The 10,420-nt window shown below is 44.0% G+C and overlaps 1 long non-coding RNA gene and 1 pseudogene across 1 annotated transcript; one reads left to right on the top strand and one right to left on the bottom strand.

The window, feature by feature from the left end:
* Nucleotides 1–393: 393 nt before the first annotated feature.
* On the bottom strand, nucleotides 394–1,713 carry LOC147985749 (uncharacterized). The gene is made up of 2 exons (XR_015616861.1): nucleotides 947–1,713; nucleotides 394–744 (listed from the first exon to the last, which is right to left on the bottom strand). It is a non-coding gene; the product is annotated as an uncharacterized LOC147985749 (long non-coding RNA).
* A 4,119-nt stretch (nucleotides 1,714–5,832) lies between these two features.
* On the top strand, nucleotides 5,833–9,540 carry LOC147985748 (uncharacterized; annotated as a pseudogene).
* Nucleotides 9,541–10,420: the final 880 nt, after the last annotated feature.

The raw sequence follows: 10,420 nt of genomic DNA, 5'->3' as shown, positions 1-10,420 counted from the left end.
TGGCAAAATTACCTGGGTGGATTTGCAGTAGTAAGTACAAAAGCAAAATCAAATCTCTTAAAAGTTGCAATGCTTAATGTGGTCATCATCAATCCTACAAAGTCAAAAAAAGGGAAACAAACACATATTTCTACAATCAACTCAAATTTGTTTTTTTACTACTCCATGTGAACATGGCCAAAGTTGTAGTGGTGACATGGCGAAAACTATATTAGAGGCATGGCAAATAGATTAGCAAATTTGCCATGGTAAAAAAATATGTGTATGTCATGCCAAAAGTTATAGTGGTGACATGGAAAAAGCTATATTAGAGGCATGCCAAAAGCTATAAAATCCTTTTTGCCATGGCAAAGCAGTGTTCAACAATATATACTTTTGATTCATGGAAAAATCTAGAGAAAATCCGATTCATGATTCATTTCAAAGCTAGAGTTTGTATGTACTGATCACATGGCAAGTTTACAAAATTTGCACTACAGACTAAATACAGGAGGACAAATGCCATGGGAAATTACTGAATATAATTCTCGCAGGAGGACAAACAACACTAAACAGTGCTAAACACTACACACTAGTTGCCAATTTGCCATATTGTACTAAATATCATGTTCTACACAATTTGCCATGCTCAAAAGAAACTATTCCAGAAAAAATATTGTCAAGATGTACCCAATGTGTACCCATGTGAACCAGAAATCTAAAATCTGCTCGATGCACATATCCTATCCCCGATACTCCAACTCCCTGTACAACAAAAGTGCAAAGTTTCAGTGTACATTAAGCTGAACCTGAACCATTCTTTGTGACGAAACTTCCTGTTCTAACTAAATCTGCACGCATGTGCTCTGCTGTTGTGCTCGTCCCAGGTCAGTAGCAGTAGGAGAGCTCAGCTAACGGCAAGGCACATAAGCACAGCTCGGGCGGCTACTAGGAGGCGGCGGAATACCTGGGCTCGGGGTCAATCCCGGTGAGCAGTTCACCATCCGCACATCACTAGAAGAAAATGGCGTCCCCGCCGGCGAGCAGATCCCTATTGGCGCATCGGCGAGCAGGTCGGCTACGAGCCGCAAGGCCTCGTCCACCTCCTAGTTGACCTCCATGAAGCGCCGCGGCGTCAGCGTCAGCACCTCCACTGCTCTCTCCCTCCGCGCCCCGCCTCCTCGAACAACACCGCGCCCGTCAGTACCTCCATTGCTTCTCCCCCTTCCGCGTCCCGCAGCCTCGTGCGCCACCAGGCCCCGCCTCCCGGTGTAGGATGACGGCGCCGCCGCTTCAGCTGGTCGCCAACGCCTCCCTCACGCCCAGGGCCTCGCGGACATCGCCATCGCCGCCGGGTTGGAGGTGGGCGCATCGCAGGGATGGTGCGGGCAGCGTCGCCCCGAGCGCGGCGGCCTGGTGCTCGCGGCGGCGCTCGGCCTCGGACCGCGACGGCACCTCGCTCCGGTCGGCGAGGAGCTGAGTCGTAGCGCGGCAGTACCTGGTGCTCGGCTGTAGCGAACGCCAAATCCCTGGCCCCCTCCGCGGATCCCTCGACCCCTGCCGCCGCGACTGTGGCGGGATCTGGTCAGGGAGGAGCCTCGTCGCCGGCGAAGGCCACTCCTCTCTGTATTGCGTGGCGGAGACAGAGCAGTGTGCTCTGAGCGGTGGAGCAAGGGGAGAAGAAGATAGGATTGATGCTGGCGTTCGGGATGAAGCCTGTTTTAGACTGTTTTACCGAACGAAAACAAAACGTGACGTGTCGGACCTCAGTTTCTATGAGATTCGTGCCTGTAGTCAATGGCACAGAGATTCTAAATTACGGTTTTTTCAGGAGTTAGGAGTTATAGATTCCGAAATTTATTTGTAAAAAGTTATATCATGGTGAAAAAAAACACCAAATACGAGTACCAAGCACCTATAAGATGTGCAAAAAAATCACTTAGTGCCGATGGAGAACACTGAAACCTCATTTAATATTGAGATTTATCGTCTTAGGAATGTGTTGTTTCATCTTGGATCTGCACTTAGGTTGGGATATGTCAAAAATTTGTGCCTTGGTCAGTTGGCCAAAGCAGCAAAAAAATGGCTAGTTTAGAACTACAGGTCACAGAAACCTCATGCGACCCTCACTTTAAACTATTAGGTTATACTCTTGTCTCGAAACATAAGTACTGATGGGATGGGTTGATGAGACAGTCGATCTATGTCGGTCCCGATCTAAAATTCCGATCTTGAGATGGGGTGATCTCAGCATCATTCATCTTATCGGACAATCCGTGGAGGGTTCGTCCAAGCCAGAGTAGGTCGAACATAATTATGTCGCTTTTGTTCAAATGATAATCATAGAGATTCAACTATGTAAATCAAACAACCAAACCAATTTTGTTTTGAGATTTATTGTGTTAGGACCGGGTCGGAACACCACTGGTCTAGGGGTCGCCGCCACCAACGACGGCGGCGGGGAGGAAGGGAAGAGGGAGGGCTTGGTAGGAGGGGCCGGGGGTGGATGGACGGAGAGCTCGAAAATGGATCGCACGGTCTTGGAAGCTTTCGACGGAGCCGCCCCCGGATTCGTGGGAGACGAGTTGCCCTGAGCCTCAATAGCGGCGGGGAGGCGTCGATGGGAGGAATTGAACAGCCAGGTGACTCTCCGGGACACATGGACGGTTAAGGGAAATTGGCTGGTGCCAGGACCCGGGTTGTACTTGAATAGAATTACTATCTTCTTTCAAACAGAAAAATAAAGGGGTGAAAAAATATCCAATTGCCTGTGAACATATTTCAGTAAAAAAAATTGCGTGGACATATTTCAGTAATATACGTTATCCGACCTTAAAAGAAAGTATATACGGTAGAAGAGCGTGTCTGGTCACCCGGGCGATTGAAGCACCCAATGGCGCGACCGACCAGACGACCGGTCTGATGCCACGCGCCCCGGGCGATCGAAGCACCCAGTGGCGCGACCGACCAGACGACCCGTCTGATGCCACGCGCGGCTGAACCACAAAGGAGGGGATCGAAGGAAAGAAAAGGGGTGCGACATCATTTCTGTCACCCCTCAAAAAAGAAAAAAAATCAAAGCAAGAACAGAGACAGGGGAGACACCAAATCGAACCCAGAAAAGAGAAAGGAGAGAGACAGGTCGAAGGAAGAGGGAGGTGAGAAGAGGGTTTCGGGAGGCTCGTGTAACATCCCAAATTTCAATTTGGAATGTTATACATTAGATCATGCGTATTTTATTTATTGCATTTTAGGTCCGTAGAAAAGTTCATTTTGTTCGGCTCATTTTTAGGAGTCGAGGAAAATTTACTTCATTAGTTTTGGAGTTCGGTAGATTTTGTTTTCTGTGTTTTTCCGAGCGCGGAACTATTTAAAAAAAAACTAGACCAAGGCCGGCCAGGCCAAGGCCCAGCCGGGCCGAAGGCCATCGCCCCAGGGAGCCGCGCGTGCCTAGCGCTGGCGCAGGAGGCCGCCGCCTCTTGCCTCGCCTCTAATCCGTTTTGGACTAGGGTTAGTCCTTTTCCTTGTTTTGTTTTTCCTAGTCCTACTCCGTTTGCCTTTTTCTTTTAGGATTCCTATTCCTAGTCTATTTCTTGTCTCCTACCCCAAGTCTCCTCACCCCTCCCCAATATAAATACCCAAGCACCCCCCCCTCTAAATCATCAAACTCAAAGCCTAGAGCTCCACCACACCCCGCGCCGCGCCATTCCTCACCCGCGCCGCACTTTAGCCACCGCACCGCGCTGCCCTACACCACCGCCGCTGCCGCGCCCTGCGTCACCGCCGCCGCCGCCCTTGTGCCCGCACCGCCGCCCCTTGCCCAACACCCACGCCGCCGGAGCCCCGTTCGCCGGACCTCGCCGGAGGTAGCCCCGCGCCGCATCTATTCTTTTCATCGGATCGTTTTCTTCTAATCGTTCCGATTCTTTTCTTCTAAACCGTTCCGGATTTCGTTCTTCTTTCGGACCGTTCGTCTCAACGAACGTGATCACCGATTCTTTCCCGGTTAATGACGTCCGTTCGTTTAACCGTTCTTCGTTTTCTTTCTCGTCGGATTTATTCAGCGATCGTGATCTCAGATCCGATCTTCTTTCTAGTTTTTCTTCTCGCTCGTTTATCGGAATCAGGTGATTCAAGCGCCTGGAGTTTCGTCTTGAAACCGCCGTTCCGTCTAATCAATTTGAACAAGCTTTTGCCACAGTAAAAATTTGACCTAGTTTCAACTTGCTAGAACCGAGTAGTTTTCCGCCGTTTGTTTTCTGTTTCTTTGTTCGGTTTGTTCTTTCTTTGCAGCCGGAGTTCTTAAGTTGAACTTTCTGGTTCGTTCTCTTGTTCGAGTTTTCCTGTGCGTTAGATGAGTGCTTATTGTGTGCTTGCTTGTTTGTCTGCGATAGATTGACCGGAGTGTGACGAGTAGGTCTATCAAGAGTTTTGAGTGCGAATCATCTTCATCAACATTGCAGGCAAGTTCACACTTTGATCATACCTTTTCTGCAACCCAGTTTTATTGCATTAGATCAATCCTCACACATTGCATGATTAGGATCTAATTAAAATGTGGGATGGGAAGTAGATGAGGTAGTACCTATTACCTGGTTACCATGAAACCTTTGGGAGTTACTTCTACGTTTGCTTATTATGCCATGCTATGCTAGTAGACGTGGATTGGGTGAGTGATATCCATGACAGATGTGAGTTTGATAATTTTTAATGGTTTATCTAAGGTGGCAACTTAAACACACATCTGGGTGGATTGAGGCACCTGATGTCTATCAGGACTTGCCTATTTTTTTTGGACCGCCACCAACGACCTGAACAACAATAGTATGATTATCCCCTCATGTTTCTCTCTGTTTTTTTCATTGCAAGAGCAGCAAATTTAGATTGAAAATACATCACATGAGCATTAGTACTGTGCTATACATACAACATAAGGATGCTGATTTTAGTTTGAAAGTAGCAAACTAATTTTCCCTTGCTTGTTGTTTTATCGGTAGCTACTTTCATGTTCTTCCACATCTGCAATAATAAGATGGTTCAAGCAAATAATAAGATAGAAAACCCACGCAAATTTCAAAACTGAATCTGATGAACATGAATGCCGTTCATATACTTCAGTTCAGTTCAATTTGTTCCCCGCTCATGTGCTTATATAATCGCAAAGCTGCTGTCTCGAGCTCCTTGGCTTAAGATGGTGTCTTCTTAGTGATGTTGCTCCAAAACATTTTGGCTGCTTCACACTGAACCTCAAACCAAAGGGAAATTAAACAAAAAACACACTGAATGGAACTTAAGCAGAAACACACAGGAGCTTTAATTGAGTGAATCATTCAAATTAAACCATCTATAAAAATTAATATATGGCTGCAACCATTCAACTGAAACTCCTAAAGTAAAATTGCATGACAAGTATCATACACTGAATCAAGTAAAGAATCAAGCAAGTATCTTGAATCTGATATGTAGCGTGAGGTATGTAGAATAACACATTCGTGGAGATCAGTAGCATAAAGGTATGCTATGTTCTTCAGCATAAGTCAAACAATCTGGTTATTAGTTTTGAGCCGTGATCTCTTCACTGTCCCTGAATTTCTGTTTTTGCATTATCTAGCCAACTACTAAACTAAAATTATTTAAACTCATGTCACATATACTACCATGTGATAGTAGTACTATTTCTTCTTCCATCAACCAAATTTTGCTTTACAATGTATAGATAAATTTTGCTTTACCATGTGACAGTAATATTTGTATGTATGTATCCCTGTTGTCTTGTCTTGTAATGCAACTAGTGATGCTGTTGGCTATAATTTAGCTACTAAAGCAGCTGTTATGTTTTTTTAACAGGACTGGCTTTACGGAGATAAGGCAAAAATGACACGAGATAAGAGCTGGATGGACAGGGAAAGAAATTCTGTTGAGTGGCAAACTGGCATGAAGGATTTCTTGAATTTTGCCTTCGATGGTGCTCACCCGGACTCAACAGTCCCATGCCCATGTAGGAGATGTCTCAATGTTGTTCCAAAAACGAAAAAGGATGTTCATACTGACTTGTTGTTCAATGGGATGGATCCAACCTACACTCACTGGATATACCATGGTGAACAATCCGATGAGGGAAGCATGTCTGAAGATTCTGAAAATGAAGACGCTGGAGATGATGGTGCTGGGGTATGTGACATGCTCAATACTCTCATAAGGGGCACAAACATGCAAAGCAATGCAGACATTGGTGAAGGTGCGGGAGACATTCATGTGGATGCTTCCAACGGTGATGAAAGGAACCAGGAGCCAAATGCAACAGCCAAGGTATTCTTCGAACTATTGAAAGAGGCAAAAAAAGAGTTGTACCTAGGTTGCAAGGATTTCACGAAGCTATATTTCATTGTGAAGCTTTACCAAATCAAGTGCGCGTCTGGGATGACCAATAGAGCATGTGACTTAGTTCTGCAGATGTTCACACAGGTGTTGCCAAAGGGTCACTGCATTCCTACTAATCTCGCTAAAGTAAGGAAGGTGATCCGAGATCTTGGGCTGGACTACAAGAAGATACACGCGTGCGTTAATGATTGTGTGCTATTCCGTAATGAACATGCTGATGCAGAAGAATGCCCTGTCTGTCATGCGTCTCGATGGAAATCTACTCCGGCTACTGATGAAGACAATGCATCAAGTCGTAAATCAAAGAAGCTAGTGCCACAGAAAGTTCTAAGGTATTTCCCGCTCATTCCAAGACTGCAAAGGCTGTACATGACAGAACATATGTCATCACATATGAAATGGCATAAGGAGGGTCGGATGGATGATGGCGTAAAGAGGCATCCTGCAGATTCCAAGGCATGGAAGCATTTTGATAGGAAATATTATAAGAAATTCTCAAAAGATGCTCGCAGTGTTCGGCTTGGCCTTGCTTCAGATGGATTCAACCCCTTTGGGCTCATGAGTATATCACACAGTACATGGCCTGTCATTCTTATTCCATATAACTTGCCACCTTGGATGTGTATGAAACAAGAAAATTGGATTATGTCAATGATTATTCCAGGACCAAAGTCTCCAGGAAATAACATAGATGTGTACTTGCAGCCCTTGATTGATGAACTGAATGTTCTATGGGAGGATGGTGCTGAGACATATGATGCTGCAACTAAAAAAAATTTCCAGATGTATGCATGCTTGTTGTGGACCATTAGTGACTACCCAGCTTACGCAATGCTGAGTGGTTGGAGCACAAAAGGCAAGCTAGCATGCCCGTATGGCCACAAACATACAGATTTTTTATGGCTCAAGTATGGTCGAAAGCATTGCTACATGGGACACCGACGTTTTCTGCCCAGGACCCACAAATGGCGTCGAAACAAGTGTTTGTTCAACAACAAGGCAGATAATAGAGAAGCTCCAGTGGCACTTACAGGTGAACAAGTTCTACGGGAACTTGATAGCATTCAGCATGCACCATTTGGACGGTCAAATAAGAGAAAGCGACCGGAAACTAGTAGCTGGCATAACTGGCGGAAGAAAAGTGTATTTTTCTAGCTCCCATATTGGAAGAACTTGCTCGTAAGGCACAATTTGGATGTTATGCACATCGAGAAGAACATTTGTGACAGCCTTGTGGGGACTTTGCTTGAGATGGATAAGAAATCAAAGGATGGTGTGAAGGCTCGTCTTGATTTACAGGACCTGAAAATTAGGAAGGACCAGCATCCAAAGCCTGGTAAGCATAAGTATGACATAAAGAAAGGTTGCTATACTTTAAAAAAGGAAGAAAAGATAATGCTCCTCAAGTTTCTGCAGAGCATTAAGATGCCTGATGGCTATGCTTCACACATTAAGCGATGTGTAGTCCTCGATCAGTGCAAGATTAGTGGACTCAAAACTCATGACTGTCATGTTATATTTCAGAAACTTCTTCCTATTGCATTGCGCAAGCTTTTGCCAGAGAATGTTGTTAACCCATTGCTTCAGCTGAGTAAATTCTTTTCCGATTTATGCTCCAAGGAGTTAAGGGATGAAGATTTGGAGAGGTTGAGCAAAACAATTCCAGAAACTCTATGTCAGCTTGAGATGATCTTTCCACCAGCATTCTTTGATATTATGATGCATCTCCCAATTCATCTTGCTGAAGAGGCCCGATTGGGAGGGCCTGTCTTGTACAGATGGATGTATCCAATTGAGCGATACTTGCGTACGCTCAAAGGATATGTGCGTAACAAGGCTCAACCAGAAGGTTCTATAGCAGAGGGGTACATACTTGAAGAGTGCATGACTTTTTGCAGTCGATTCGTTGATGGAATGCCTACCAAGCTAAGTCAGTCCGAACATCATGAAGACGGGGGTACAGATCAATCACCAACAGGGATTAGCATAATGAGTACAGTTGATTACTCCAAGAAAGGTTTTGTTTGTGAATCATTGTCTTCGGTTGAGATTAATCAAATGCGGCATTTCATAATAACAAACTGTGAGGAAACCGCGCCATGGATTGAGTAAGGATACTTATGTATTTAATTCACATCATGATATGCTTTAATACTTTCCTGTTCAACTAATAATCATTTCTCTTTGAAGTGAACATCGTGAGGAGCTCAGAAGGAACAATTCTCCTAATCCTAAAAAGCAGCACAAGGAAGAGTTTGTTGGTTGGTTTGAGAGACGGGTAATTTTCTTTCGCATTTTCACTAATGTTCCTTGTAATAACGTACCAACGCTGTACAATACACTCACACATATTCTATTTCATGAAACAGATTACAGAACTCCACAATGATGGGAACGTCAACAATCTTATTTATGCACTAGCTAAAGGACCTGATCATCTAGCTCGGGTATACAACCGTACAATTCTGAATGGATATTTCTTTCGGAATTCCTATATAGAGCAGGACTTGAGTACCCAAAATAGTGGCGTCATAGTCAAGGGCGATGCAAACACAGGAAATATTGATTATTACGGGGTGATCAAGAAAATCATATTTCTTGACTTTCCTCTTGATAAGGAGGTTGTTCTTTTCCAGTGTGACTGGTTTGATGTGCCTCCTGCCAGCCAACAAAACTGAAAGTAAGGGGTATAAAAAGGACAAATATGGAATTATTGACCTTGACACTACTCTACACCAATTCCAGGGAGACCCTTACATTCTAGGCCTCCAAGCTCAACAGGTTTTCTATGTGAGAGATGTGAAGAACCCTGATTGGGCAGCTGTTATTAAAATGAATCCACGAAATTTGTTTGCTCCTTCTGTTTTAAATGGTGTAGGCCTTGATGAAGTTGTTGAAGCCGATGAGGGTGGTGAGGCAGATGTACTGGATGTCGTTGATGCAGAAATTACAGTGCCAAAAATTACAGTACCTGAAGAGATCACTAGTTGGTGTAGAAATGATGACGAAGGATCCAGCATTGATGTTTCAGTCATAGAAAATATAAAACCTATTGAGTTTGAAGATGTCCAATTTGAATCTCATGATGATACTGATGATGATGAGGCTTACGTAAATGATGGCCATGTTGCTCCTTTGGGACAAGAAGAATTGGATGATGACCAGGGGTTCTTTGTATAGTTTTTAATTTCTTGGTAAGGTGCTTTTCACATGTGTAAGCCATAATTATAAGTTCCTAACTGTTATGATGGTTACCTACGAGAAATATCTCTCCTGAAGTTTAATCTGATATAAAACAGGTTGAAACAAGGCATGCCTGCATAGGGTCATATGTTGTGGCAAATGGGAACAAGAGCTAGTGCCCAGCACTAACAATTTGGTGATGAAGAGAAGAGAAGAGTACTTGCTGTTCTTTTAGTGTTGTTGCTATTTTCCTTTTGACAGTGATGCTATGTACACACTGTTGCTACGAACTTATGGTCTTTTAGTGTTTTTGCTATTTACACTACTTTGCCTTGAACTTATGGTCTTTTGTGTGAACAATCTATACAAGTATAGCTGCTGAAACTTGTGTGCTGTCATTTTGAAACATTTGTTATATATCTCGCTAAGATGGTTTGTTATATCCTACTAAAATCGTGTGTCATATGTCCTTATATATATATATATATCTTGATGTAGTGTTGTTGATCTGGTGATGAATTCTTGCTGAAAATTACTCTAGGATACAACTGTTATGCTGCTCAATTGGTGGTAGAAGAGCTGTTCAAATGAAGCCTGGGAGTGTTTAAAAATAGCTAGAATGCAGCCTTGCACAATTTCTCTATTTAACACATAATTTTATATTGAATCTCCTTTTTTATTAAGAGCACATATAAATACATCACATCAAGCAAGATACAGAAAAATTAGGAAGAGTGTGTGGTGCTCAGTTCTCATGACTCACCTTTGTGAGAAAGGGCACTGAGCTTGCCGTCTTTCGGGTGCCGAGCACGACCTTGCTACCGGAGGAGGTCAGTAGGGTCAGTGGAGGAGACCCTGGCGGTGCAAGAAACCCTAA

The sequence above is a fragment of the Triticum urartu genome, chromosome 2A, assembly GCF_056163025.1.
Source record: "Triticum urartu cultivar PI428250 chromosome 2A, HENAU_Tu73, whole genome shotgun sequence".
Taxonomy (NCBI): Eukaryota; Viridiplantae; Streptophyta; class Magnoliopsida; order Poales; family Poaceae; genus Triticum; species Triticum urartu.
The sequence above is the reverse complement of the archived record's forward strand: the minus strand, read 5'-3'. Positions and strand labels throughout refer to the sequence as shown.